Source organism: Pinus tabuliformis, chromosome 5_2 (assembly GCF_031772625.1).
Source record: "Pinus tabuliformis cultivar Carrire ecotype Pingquan chromosome 5_2, CPIR1, whole genome shotgun sequence".
Taxonomy (NCBI): domain Eukaryota; kingdom Viridiplantae; phylum Streptophyta; class Pinopsida; order Pinales; family Pinaceae; genus Pinus; species Pinus tabuliformis.
Genome location: NC_142306.1, coordinates 932,742,404 through 932,757,408, shown reverse-complemented (window position 1 = coordinate 932,757,408; position 15,005 = coordinate 932,742,404).

The window sequence follows — 15,005 nt, the reverse complement described above, 5'->3', positions numbered from 1 at the left end:
ATAACTTTCCGGGAAACTCCTCTGCCTCGTTAGACTACGACCTTTAAAATAAAAAATTCATTTACTCAAAATAACCAATATATGATATATGTGTTTACTGTATGCACAGAGCACATTAATATCCAATGGAAAACTTGACGTTATGCCCCAATAAAAAGACATATAAAACATATATTTTCAGAATATATAGACATTGAATACTAATTATGGTACATTGACATGCCATAGTCAAACTGTGCTATGTTTCGTGAGGTCTTTAGTCAAAATTGTTTTGATTTATAGGTTTAATTTGTTAACTCTATACAAATTGAATATTTTTGGGTATATTAGATCTTGAATATTTGAGAGATTTTTTTTGAGTGGTAATTACATTAAAATTTATTTGTCGACACATTTAGAATTAATTAAAATAACCAGTGTGGCTCATCGTCAAGACAAGATGAAGAATCAAAGAGATTAAATAGAGAGAAATATTATTCCAATGCCTATAATGTAACGATTACTTTTAACTGGAATGAAAATTAGGTAGAAAATATTTTATTTTTAATTTAAAAATATAAACCAATAACCCCATATATATATATATATCTTTTTTTTAATATGAATATTAGTATTATTAATATTAACATAAATAGTTAATACTATTAGTATCATTAATATTATTAAGGCAATTAATATTAATAATAAATACTAATTTGATAATAATATAATTCTATTACTATTAATATTAATACTAAATACTAATACTAATATTAATAATACTAATAAGTATTTTTTTTTAGAATAGGAGCGGAAGAATTTGGAGTTAGGGTTGAAGGTGATCTAGGGCTTGAACTGTGGAAGCATGGTGGGATGTGCAGGGGAAGCGTTGCTCCCTCCTACAGTCAGGTAGTTACAGACAAGAATAAGGAAGCAGGAAAGCAAAAATTTAAAAAACCTCTGGAAAAGGCTACAGAAGCAAAAGGCAAAGAAATATTGGAAAGAAATGAACTTCAGGAACAAGAAGGGGATAAATCAGAAACAAACAGAGAGGAGGAGAATGAAAGAAGCCATGCAAAACATCCTTCCATAAGGGCAACGGGGGTCTACAAACCCAAATCAAGTACCATTCCAGGGGTCATATTGAGTGATCCTGCACTTCAAGCACATATGGATCATATGACGGAACATGCGATCATTTGTAAGTTTATGGAGCTATGGCCAATGGAGAGGGCACTACATATCTAGATAAGGAGTCATTGGAACCTAAGGGGGAAATACACCTACATTTAGGGTCTAAAGGCTTATTTATAGTGGTGTTCATGAGCCTAGAGGATAAGGACAAAGTGTTTGAAGGAGGTCCATATTTGTATGATGCGGCAGGACTCTACATGCAGCCATGGAAGATGAACTTTGTCCCAGAGCGTGACACGTTCAAATTGGTACCGATATGGAGTAGACTATACTCTCTTCCTTTCGACTATTGGCTACCAGAATCTCTGAAAACAATAGGCAATAAACTGGGGCATTTCCTAAAGATCTTAAAGGCCACTCTAAAAGGAAAATACACCTCCTTTGACCAGATTTGTGTGGAAATAGACTTATCGGGAGCTCTTCCAGAAGTAATAATTTTGGAGGTGTATGATGAAGAATGGGTGAAAACTGTGGACTATGAGTACATCCCATTTAGGTGCCAAAAAGGTCATGAACATGGACATCTATTTAGAGACTGCCCAGCAAACAATAGGGAAGGAAATGCAAAAACTGTTGAAGATAACAATCAAGAGGGTTTCACCAAGGTCAGGAGCAGAGGGAAAGGCAGTAAACGTCCACAAAAGAAGATAATGAGGATAGACAGTCAAGACACAATCGGTTCAAAATCTTAGAGGAAGAAGAGGGGAGCAAAGAAATAATCCAGGACAGGGAGAACATAATCAATGAAAAGGTGAAGGAAGACAACATGGAGGATATCATGGTCGAGAACCAGCAAAAGGATGACCAACCAAGCTGTATGGAGATAATTAAGGAGTAGGAGATGATTCCAAGTGAAGTGGGAATGGAGGAATTTGAGCTCTAGGAGATTCTAGATAAAGAAAATCTAGATCTAGAAAAATTTCTGGAACAAGGGACAACTATAGGAGTGGACTCCCTACCAAGGGAGGACTATGACAGGGTTCAACAACTTGTTCTATGGAGATCACAAGAAAAGGGAGCTGGAGTCAAAAGAAATCATGAAATTCAAGAGTACAGTGGAGTCATAACAATGGAAAATGTACAAGAACAATCGTCAAAGAACTCAGGAAGGAAGAGAGGTAGGAAGAGATAGAATGAACTACTCAATGAATGTGGGAAACTATTGATTAACTCAAGTAAGATGAAAGATCTTACCAACTATTCCATTACTAACCTTTCTTAATGAAGCTCAAAACTTGGAATATCAGAGGCATAGGAAATAAAAGGAAACAAAGGACTCTCAGTCACAGAATTAAGGAAGAAAAACCAGATATGATCTTTATTCAGGAGACAAAATGTTCGATGGAAAAGATTAGAAAAATTCATAAAAAATGGCTAATCAGATATGAGTACTTAGAGGTTAAAGCAAAGAACTCAGCGGGAGGGATTCTCATGCTGTGGGATCCACAAAAATTTGGGATCCTGGATGCTGAAGCTTCCAAGAACTATATTTCTATGGTTTGTCAACCTATCTATAGGGGATTAGGAAGTCTACATGATAACAAATGTTTATGGACCACAAAAGCAAGCAAACAAACTCAAGATTCTCATCTCCCTTGAGGATCTCAAAGCTAGGTACCCCAATTTTCTATGGATTGTTGTAGGAGATTTCAATATGATAATATCTCTCTCTCAAAAAAAAGGTGGTACTAGACAGTTAGGAAGAGACTCCTTGGATTTCTAGAATTTTATAATGAACATGGGGCTTTTGGACACAGAAAAAATAAATGGAACCTTCACCTAGGAAAACAAGAGGGGAGGAGCTGCTTAAGTTGCTTCCAAACTAGATAGGTTTTTTATTTCAGAGGATCTCCTTCTCGCAAGCCCAACCATAAAAGTTTCTATTCTGCCCTTTGGAGGCTCAGATCACTAGCCTGTACAGCTGGAAGCCACATTTATGGGCACACCCAAGAATAGACCTTTTAGGTTTGAAAATTCCTGGCTAGATCTCCTTGAATTCATCAGTAATATTGGGAAATGGTGGAGAGAAGAGATGAACATCCAAGGCACTAAAATGTTCATGCTCCATTAGAGACTCAAATACATCAAATCAAAGCTTAAAGAGTGGAACAAAAAGGAATTTGGGGACATCTTCAGGGCTAAAAAAGAAGTGGAGCAGAGGCTACAGGATATTAATCAGATAAGCATCACAGATGGATTTACCGAGGAGCACTAAAGATTACAAACTCCTTGTAGGAAGAATGGGAAGAGCGATTCTTGCAAGAGGAAATTTTCTGGCAGTAGAAATCAAGGATACAGTGGATTAGGGAGGGGGAAAGGAATACAATTTCTTTTCATAAATCCATCATGTCTCACAGGGCACATAAAAGAATCACCAAGCTCAAATATTCTCAGGGAATAGAGCTTGTCTCTCACAACGATATGGAATCAATCCTTTTACAACACTTCCTCAATATAGCAGAGGAACCGTTAGAAGATAGATCCAAGTTCATTAAACAATTTACTCAATACATTCCTCAATTGGTCAGAAGAGAAGATAACCACAATCTCAATAGGCCAGTGTCGGAAGAGGAAGTCAGCGAAGTGATCAATGAAATGAAAAATGGAAAAGCCCCAAGCCCGGATGGGTTCAATGTGGACTTCTTCAAAACCTGCTGGGAAATAGTCAAACAAGATATCCTTGAGGTTGTGGAAGACTCAAGAAGATCTAAGAAGGTTCTAAAGGCTCTTAATGCTTCCTTCATAGCTCTGATCCCAAAACAGGAGAATTCCATGACTCCAAAAGGTTTCAGACCCATAACGTTATGCAATGTGATGTAAAAAATTATTTCCAAAGTCATAGCCAATAGAATCAAGCCCCTTCTACCATCTCTAATCTCGAAGGAGCAAACAGGCTACATGGAAGGAAGAAAAATCCTCAACAAAATCATACAATCTCATGAGGTGGTACATTCTCTCAAAAGAAACAAACAATCGGGTATGATCATTTAGTTGGACCTAGCGAAAGCCTATGACAAGCTAAGCTGGTCGTACATAAGAGCAATTCTAAGGGCCTATGGATTCGACCAAATTTGTATAAGATGGGTTATGGCACTAGTTACCACGACCAGTTTCTATATACTGCTGAATGGAGCTCCATCAAGAACCTTCATTCCATCCAGAGGTCTTAGATAGGGAGATCCATTCTCACCTTTCCTCTTCATTCTCATGATGGAAGGGCTAGGTAGAGCGTTCAAAGGGGCAAATGCTGAAGGATGTATCCAGGCATCAAACTCACCAAAGATGGAGAAGAAAACACTCATCAGTATTTTGTGGATGATACGATGCTACAGGGTATACCCATAGTCAGGGAAGCTAGAGAGATCAAACATATATTGAATGAATTTGCTATGGTAGGAGGCACAAAGGTAAGCCTCAACAAATCCAATTTTTTTTCTTTAATACCAATATTTCCATTTAGAGGAATATTACCAGAATTCTTGGGTTTCAAAGGGAACAACTACCTTCCAATTATCTGGGCATACATCTTACTGATAAACCTCTTAGCAAGAGTGAGTGGGAGCCAACAATCAACAAACCTCAGGACAAGGTCATGAAATGGATGCACAGGTCACTAAATCTGGCAGGATGCTTGGTGCTCACACAAGCGGTCTTGTAGGCTATTCCCATATTCATGTTCTTTGCTCTTCTGGCTCCTAAAGGCATTATGCAATAGATCAGGAGTATACAAAGGGATTTCTTGTGGGGCAGAGGTGAGGAAAAAAACAAGTGGGCCTTAGTAGCCTCAGAAAAGATATGCAAGCCCAAAAACCAAGGTGGCTTGGGGCTTCATGACCTTGACACCCTAGGTAGAGTTTCGACAGCCAAAATTTGGTGGATATGGATTAAGGAAGTGGCAGCTCCATGGGCTAAGTTGTGGAAACAAAAATATGCCAAGAATTGGCACGAAAAGGATCAATTAGAATGTTAGGGCAAATCAGGGGCTCCCATATTTGGAATCTGGCATGGGAGAATAAAAGCATTGTTCAGCAACACTGCTTCTGGGAAATTCGAGTAGGGAACCTAGCAAGGTTATGGGAGGACAACTGGCAACAAGAACCCATCCTATACAAGCATGGTTTAGTAGCTCTCAAGAGAGACACAGATAATAAAGGGCTGATTATGGTCAATGATTTCTGGGACCAGGATGGGTCTAATGAGAAATGGAGGAATTGGAAGGATCTAGGCTGCAATGATGATAGTCCTTTGAAGGCCCTGGCAAGAACTCTTTCCCAGGAGCTAGATCATAGAAGGATTATGGTTTCATCCTTACCTAACCAACTAAGATGGGGAAAGAACCCCAAAGGTAACTTTAACCTCAAAGAAGCCAAACAAGAAGTAACAAGATTTAACTATACGAATCTTGTTCTAGTCTAGAAGAAACTATGGCAAGGTCCCCAATGGATGAAAATAAAGTTATTTATCTGGTTAGTGAATCAAAGGAAAATCTTAACATGGGAGAATCTAGAAAAAAAAGGCTTTATTGGCCCATACCAATGCTCTCTCTGTGGCTCTCAAGAGGAGACAATGGATCACCTTCTCAACCTCTATCCTTTCACTTCAAATATATGGGACTAGGTAGCCTCAATCTTTAGGCAAACAGATAGGGACTGTCTCAGTATTTCCAATACCTTGAAGAACTGGCAGGTAAATTTCTCAGGGAATGAAATCATTAACAAAGCTTGGATTCTGGTACCAGGCTTTGTTACCTAGAATGTTTGGAAAGAGCGAAATAATCAGATATTCAAAGACAAATCAAGAGAGCCCAAATGCATAATTTCTCAAATATTGAGGCAACTCAAAGATACAATAAGAATCCTACTAAGGAATCTTCCTAAGGATCCTCCTTTTCCCCAAGAGGCAAGCATTCTTATGCAGTTGGGTCTACAGTCTATAAACCCTCAGGGCTTAACCAAGGGGCTATGCCAAATTCGCGCAAATATTAATATTTGGCGGCCTCCTCCACATGGCTTCCTAAAGGTTAATATAGACAGATCTTCTAAAGGTAATCTAGGGTTAGCTGGCTTTGGAGGGGTTATAAGAGATGAAAAGGGTCAAATAAAGAAAATATTCCATGGCCACTTGGGCAAGGCTACTAACAACATGGTAGAGCTTATGGCAGTAGAACAAGGCTTGGAAATTCTGTTAGTTTCTAATGTACACAATATCATCATAGAAGCATATTCGGAATTGATTATCAGAACGACCCTGAAAATTTGTAATGGTACTTCTCCAGACAAAGTTTCAAAGCACTGGAGGCTTTTGCAAGTCTTTCACCGAATCCAATCCCACCTACAAACCTTAAAAATGGTCAGCTTTGTCCATGTGAAGAGGAAAGCTAACATGTTAGCTGATCACTTGGCAAATGAGGGGGTCACTGACATGGATAGGGATTCTCTGTTTGAATGGGATCTTGTACCCCCAGGAAAGCTATTAGAGGATTGTCTCTATTAGGTGGACAAAGATATAGAGCTATGGATTCACAAGAAGGAATAAGATGGTACAGAAGACAGGAGGGAGGAAAGGGAACCCTAAATTGTTCCCCGTCATGGGGGGTGGGTCACAATCCTCATCTCAATACTCCCTCAGACCTACTTTGGATGCACTATAGACTGGGTCATCTATGGAATAGATCTTTAGGGGGAAAAGTTGATGGATTTTTTGGTTCAATTGTGATTTTGGAAGGATGGCACAAGAACCATCCGATGCGCTTGATCTACACCAACAGCTTGCGAAAGAGCATGGTAGTTATTCTGTAAGGCTCAGTTTTCCAAAACCACAAGAGGTTTATCAGGCGGGATCTAAGTGGTATCGGGTTTTTTGGAGGAAGGCCCCGATTCCACTCATCAGGCAACACATAGTAGGGAGAGGTGAGAGAATACCACTCGTATCGGATGGTTATTCCTCGTGCAACTTTTCCACCTGATATCTTTGTACACCATTGGATCATTGATAGGAGGTCAATGGTGTATGGTTGATCGTGCAAGTTAGCTTGGATCTCAGACCTGAAAAAAGTTTAGAGGGCAGGAATAAAGTTTACATCAGTTCCGTAAGGATGGTTTGGTGTGGGTTGTTGTGGGCCCCCGGTTGTGGTTGTGGGTCTGAGTGGGCCTAGTGGATATTGTTAGGTCGAATCAAACAGTGCGTGGCTCTACTTGCTCTTTAAAGCTTCTTGTTACTCTTCTTGGTTGAAAGTCTGGTGGACCCTCCCTTGAAGCTTCTTTTGGAGGCTCGTTTTCTTTAAGCACTTGACAACATGATAAAATGATATTCTCATTGCCTGTTGTCCATTGTTAATGCAGGTAACCCCCAGGTTGTTTTGTTTGGACTGCGCATGGTTTTGGTTGCGTGGTTCAACTTTTGTTTGCACATCTGCTGGTTGTACTCTCATGGGGCTACTGCTTGTAATTTATGTATTTTTAACTTGATTAATAGAAGATCCTACTCTTACCTGATCAAAAAAATATTAATAATACTAATGATAATACTTAGTATCAATTATGAAAATTAATATCATTTGTATTTAGTAATATGAAAGTTGATATCTATTAGTAATATTAGTATTAATATTTAGTTAAAAAAAATAGGAGAAACATTAACAAAATAATAATAATGGTCATTTTATTAATTAATTAAATATTATTAATATAAACGTTGAGATAACAAGACAATATATTAATAAGATAAATAAAACCCTTTTATAAATTTATTAATATTATCAAAACCCTAGTTAAATATAACCGTTGGGTTAATAAGTTGACTTTAATATATATTGATTAAATAAACAATTAATAAAATAATTAAATCTATTTAAATAAGATTAAATTTTTCCATTTGCCTCCCCTCGTCAAATATAGCGTATTTCTAACTGTTAGGTTGACCTGTCTCCCTATTTAACCCTCTTCCTAGATCTGCTTCTTCATCGTGCCCTAAAGATGAACCACACTTGTTGGTTCAAAATGCATCGACCAAAATCTTTAATGTGTTTTATTCCAAAAAATAATTTTATACATTAATTTATACATACTTAAAGGAATAACTTAGAGGGAAATAAGGATTTTTACCCAATCTACTGAAATTGGAAAGAGAGGTTGATTTGGATCTCTGCAAACTAGATCTAAGGTTTTGCTTTAGGGTTTGTGTAGCTGGTTACCATGGTGGGGCGCGGAGGAGGGAGGTCTACTCCCTCCCACAGTCAAGTGGTTGTGGACAAAAGGAAGGGAGTTGAATCACATTGCTTTAAGAATTTTGCAAAGGTGACAACAAAGGTTACGAATAAAGAAAAATTGGAAACCATCGGACCTCAAGAATAGGAAGAGACCCATGAGGAAGCTGGTAAGGAGAAGAGGACAGAGGGTAGCAGTCGGAAATTTTCTCCCATGAATATATTAGGGGCATGTAAACCTAAGGCGACCACTATTCCTCAAGTCATTTTAAGTGACCCAGCATTGCAGGTGGACAGAGAACACATGGCAGAATATGCTGTTATCTGTAAATTTATGGGGATCTGGTTGACGAAGAAGGATTTGCAAGCATGGATAAGGAACCTTTGGAAACCAAATGGAAAAGTAGACTTTCACCTTGGGTCCAAGGGTTTCTTCATGGCAGTGTTCACAAGCTTTAATGGACAAAGACAGAGTGTTCGAGGGAGGACCCTATTTTTATGCGTCTGCATACCATTACATGAGACCATGGGTAATGAAATTTGTCCTAGAATGAGAAGCTTCACCTCGGTGTCGGTATGGATAAGACTCTACTCCCTTCCTTTATATTATTCGCTATCGAAGTCTCTCAAGGCTATCAGTAACAGGCTAGGGCATTTTATAAAAATATCAGATACTACTCTAAGAGGTAAATACACTTCCTTCGTCCAAATATGTGTGGAAATGGACTTATCTAGGGAACTTCCGAATGCAATCATTTTGAATTGTATGATGAGGAATGGGTGTAGACGGTAGATTATGAACACATCCCATTCAGGTGTTGTAAGTGCCATGAACATGGGCATCTATATAGGGACTGCCCATTGAATAACCAAGAGAATAACACGAAAGCCACTACAGGCAAGGATCCCGAAGGATTTACTAAGGTTATGGGTAAAGGGAAAGGAGGCAAGAGGCACCAAAATAAAATTATTGAAGCCAAACAATCGAACCACAATAGTTTCAAGATCTTAGAAGAAGAAGTCGAAATCAATGGGACAAACCAGGAATCAGAGACTAATCCCACTGAGAAGGAAGGGGATGCTAACATGGAGGATATACCAAAACATAGCAAACAAACAGATAATGTGTCAAGCATGATGGATCTCAATGGGGACCATGAGATGACCCCAAGTGAGGCAAGAACACAAGCTTATGAACTGCATGGAGATTCTATAAAGGGAGAATTTAGATCTAGAAAAGTTTCTGGAGTAGGGAATCACAAAAGGGGTTGACTCTTTGCCTAAAGAGGAGTTTGATAGGGTTCAATTAGCTCTTCCTTTGGATATCACAAACGAAGTTCTCTGGAGTCAAAAGAAACCATGACATCTAGGAGAATAGTGGAGTGAAAATGATGGAGGATACACCGATGATTTCTTCAAAGAACCCGGGTAGGAAAAGAGGAAGGAAAAAACAGAACGTGTTGCTATCTGAATGTGGGAAACTTATGATTAACTCAGGTAAGATGAAGGATCTTACCTGTTACTCCTTTACAAACCTTTCTTAATGAACCTTACCACCTAGAACATAAGGGGTCTAGGAAGTAGAAGGAAACGAAGAAATCTTAGTAGTTGAATAAAAGAAGAAAAATCAGATATGATTTTTATTCAAGAAACAAAATGTTCAATGGACAAGATCAGAGAGATGCACAGTAAGTGGTTAATCAAGTATGAGTATATAGAGGTTAAAGCAGATAACTCGGTGGGGAGAGATTCTCACTCTATGGGATCCGTAAAATCTTGGAATACTGGATGATGAAGCTTCTAGGAATGATCTATTGATGGTGATTCAAATGTTGGGGGATAAGGAGATCTACATGATTAGTAACATCTATGGTCCTAAAAAACTAGAAGACAAATTAAAGCTTCTCACCTGACTCGAGGAACTTAGGGAGAGATATCCTGATATGCCCTAGATTCTGGCAGGAGATTTCAATATGATCACATCTCTTACAAAGAAAAAAGGTGGTATAAGAAAACTAGGCAGGGAATCCATTGCCTTCCACAACTTCATGAATAATATGGGGCTAGTGGACACAGAAACAACAAATGGAATTTTTACTTGGAATAATAAGAGAGGAGAGGCTTCTCAAGTCACCTCTAAATTATACAGATTCATAATCTCAGAGGAATTCCTTATCAAAGGTCTTGATATGTTAGCTTTAATCGTTCCCTTCAGAGGCTCAGACCACTGGCCTGATGGAAGCTTATTTTATGGGAACACCAAGGAATAGACCTTTTAGGTTTGAAAATATCTGGCTTTCTCACCCTAATTTCACCATAAATATTGACAAATGGTGGACGGAAGAAAGGCCCGTTCAAGGCACTAAAATTTTCATTCTACAAGAGAGACTCAAACACATCAAATCTAGGCTTAAAGATTGGAACAAACAAGAGTTTGGAAATATTTTTAAAGCCAAAAAGGAAGTTGAGCAGAAAATCCAAGAGATTAATCAAATCAACATCTCAGAGGGCTTTACTAAGGAAAGGAAAATTCAGGCCAACTCTCTACAAAATGAATGGGAAGATCAATGGATGCAAGGGGATATTTTATGGAGACAGAAATTGAGGGTGCAGTGGATTAGAGAAGGAGAAAGAAACACAAAGTTTTTTCATAGATCAACCTTGGATCACAGATCCCATAACAAAATTTCCAAACTTAAATATTCTCAAGGGAAAGAGATTGTCTCACACATAGAAATAGAATCTATCCTAGTTAAACACTTCCTTAGCATAGCAGAGGAGCCTCTTGTTGACTGATCTCGGTTCATTAACAAATTAACAAAGTTCATTCCTAAGCTTATAACCAAGGAAGACAACCACAATCTTAATAGGCCAGTGTCAGAAGAGGAGGTTATTAAAATTATCAATGAGATACAAAATGGGAAAGCTCCTAGCCTTGATGGTTTCAATGTGGATTTCTTCAAAGCTTGCTCGAAAACAGTCAAACAAGATATGCTTGAAGTTGTGGAAGACTCTAAGAGATCAAAAACCGTTTTGAAAGATCTTAATGCCTCTTTCATAGCTTTGATTCCAAAGCAGGAAAAAGCTATGACACTGGACAGATTCAGACCCATAGCCTTATGTAATGTGGTGTACAATATTATCTCCAAAGTGATCACTAATAGACTCAACCTTCTTCTTCCTGCTCTTGTTTCAAAGGAGAAAATTGGTTTTGTGGAAGGAAGATAGATTCTCAACAACATCATACAAGCTCATGAGGTGGTACACTCTCTTAAGAGAAATAAGAAAGCTGGTATGATCATGTGATTGGACCTAGAGAAAGCTTATGATAAGCTAAGTTGGGCATACATCAAGGAAGTGCTAAGAGCTTATGGCTTCGACTACAACTGGATAAGATGGGTTATGGCCCTTGTATCCACAACTAGCTTCTCAATTCTACTTAATGGATCTCCCTCTAGAACCTTTATTCCCTGTAGGGGTCTCAGACAGGGGGATCCACTCTCCCCCTTCCTCTTTGTTGTCATGATGGAAGTACTAGGCAGAGTGATCAAAATAGAAAATGTCAAAGGAAGAATCCAAGGTTTGAAACTTACCCCAGATGGGGATCCCTCCACTCATCAACAATTTGTGGATGATACAATGTTGCAGGGCATTCCTACGGTCAAGGAAGCTAGAGCTTTCAAACAAATCCTGAACGAATTTGCTTTGGCGGTTGGTACAAAGGTAGGCCTTGAAAAATCAAAGGTTTTTTTTTTCAATATTAACATTGTTATTCAAAGGAACCTCACCAGAATTCTTAGGTATCAAAGGGCTCAGTTACCTTCCAAGTACCTTGGAATGCCTCTTATTGGAAAACCTCTAAGTAAGGGAGTGTGGGAGCCGGTCAGCAATAAGCTTCAGGACAAAGTCAGGAAATGGACCTACACATCTTTGAACTTGGTTGGGTACCTTGTTCTTGCAAAGGCTGTCATGTAGGCTATACCCATATTCATGTTTTCAGCTCTCCCTGCTCCCAAAGGTGTTATACAATAAATTAGAAATATTCAAAGAGATTTTCTTTGGGGAAAAGGGGAAGAGAAAAAGAAGTGGGTGTTGGTAGCTTGGGACAAGCTATGCAAACCTAATGCCCATGGAGGTTTGGGGCTTCATGACCCTAAAATACTCAGCAGAGTTTCAGGAGAAAAACTTTGGTGGAGGTGGCTCAAGGAATCGTCAACCCCTTGGGCCAAGCTTTGGAAGCATAAATATGCAATAAATTGGCAGGAGAGGAATTACATCAGAATGTCAGGTCTCATCAAGGGCTCCCACATTTGTAACCTTTCTTGGGGGAATAGAGGCATTGTCCAGCAACATAGTTTCTGGGAGATTAGAGCTCATAACCTTGCATGGTTTTGGTAGGATAACTAGCAGCAGGAACCAAATTTGTTTAGAGAAGAACTAACTTCTCTGGAAAAATACATAGATAACAAAGGTCCACTCATGGTAAGTGACTTCTAGGATCAGGAAAGGGACAATGATAAATGGCAAAAGTGGAAGAATCTTGGATACAATGAAGAGAGCCCTTTGAAAGCCCAGGCATATTCCTTTGCTCTTGACTTGGAGAGAAGGAAGATCTTAATGTCTTCCTCATCTAACCAACTGAGATGGGGTCGAAACAACAAAGGAAATTTTAACATCAAATAAGCTAAATGCATGGCCCTAGGTTTTGATTATCCAAACCCTAATCAGGTTTGGAATAACCTTTGGAGGAACTCGCAATGGATGAAAGTCGAGTTATTCATGTGGCTAGTTCACCAAAATAAAATTATCACTTGGGAGAATCTTCTGAAAAGGGGATTTGTTTGACCATCCAAATTCCATCTATGTGGCTTACAGGAAGAAACGATGGAGCATTTACTGAACCTTTGCCCCTTCCCCTTCTACCTTATGGGATTGGGCGACCTTAGTCTTCAGGAAAACTGACAGAGACAGACTCAGCATCACCAACACTTTGAAGAATTGGAGGAAAGACTTCTCAGGTAATGAAATCATTAATAAGGCTTGGACTTTGGTTCCAAGCTTTATTATATGGGATTTTTGGAAAGAACGTAATGGAAGGATTTTCAATAATGAAACAGGCTCCACCCAGAATATCATTGTCCAAATTCTAAGACAGATCAAAGATATAGTAGGAGCCCTTATGTGGAAAATTCCAGAGGACCCCCCTTCGGTCCAAGAGGCTCACATTTTGAGGCAGTTGGATCTCCACTCTCTGGTTCCCCTTGGAACTGTTAAGGGAGTGAGCAAAACAACTACTGGTAAAGATTTCTGGTAGCCTCCTCCTCATGGATTTTTGAAGATTAATATAGACGGGGCCTCTAAGGGCAACCTAGGGATGACTGGATTTGGAGGTGTCATAAGAGATGAACAGGGGTGCATAAAGGATATATTCCATAGTCATTTGGGGACTACCACTAATAACATGGCGGAGCTCATGGCCTTAGCATAGTGCTTGGAAAGTGTGATTGAGTTAAATTTACACAATGCCATTGTTGAAGCTAACTTAGAATTGGTCATTAATGCGGCCAAGAAAATGTGTAATGGAATGACACCTGGAAAAGTGTTGAAACACTGGAGGCTCTCATAGGTATTTCAACGTATTCATTCCCACTTGTGAACCCTAAGAACCATTAGTTTTGTTCATGTGCGAAGGAAAGCCATTATGTTATTTGATCGTATTGCGAATGAAGGAGTGATGTGAAAGGAGAGATATATTTGGTGTGACTAGGAGTCTATGCCTTCTGGTAAACTGAGGGACGATTGTCATTGACAAGCATCCAAAGACATGGAGTACTTCTAGATCATGAATAATAAGCAGGAGGGAGACTAGACAGAGTGGGAAAAAGTGGAAGTCCAGGAGCCGGGTTGAAGTGCCAAAGTGTTTCCTAACCATAGATCCCATAGTAAATGTTTACACCATAGCCAACTACGGGAATTGAGGAAGTGTTAAAAAGCATACATGTTGATGGGCTACAGACCATAGGCTTTGATGGCCTTCAATATCAAATGGATATTGGGTTTCAATTTGATCGAAGGTTAAGGGGTTGAGTGGACCCGATATCTTTTTAGATCAAGTTTATAATCTAGATCGGGTCCGTAAAGAAGATAACTACTCTGAGTACTGTGTATGTTTCTGAAACAATATATTGTGGACCGTTAGATCAAATGGGTTTTGATCAATGACAGAGGATCAACGTGCAACTCGGTTGATCAGAGTGAGTATCTACTATCCGATTAAAGGTTTGCTCGATGGTGGATCTTCGTAGATCTCAGTTTATCGGAGTGAGTATTTACCATCCGATTGAAGGTTAGATAGATGGTGGATCTCGGTAGATATTGGTTGATCGGAGTGAGTATCTACCATCCAATTGAAAGGAAGATCAACAATGGAGTTTGATGGAAAAGATTTGGGGAGATTGGGTGGTAAGAATTGAACGAGGAGAATTGCAGAGTGATCAGCAGTCTATTCAGTTAGGAATTTTTCCCAAGGGGCTTTTGTGGTTAGGTATGCAAGGTTTTGGGTTCTGTTAACTCGGTTGGTTGTTGTTCTTCAACCGGTCTATCTTTTTTTGGTCTTTACACTTGTAAA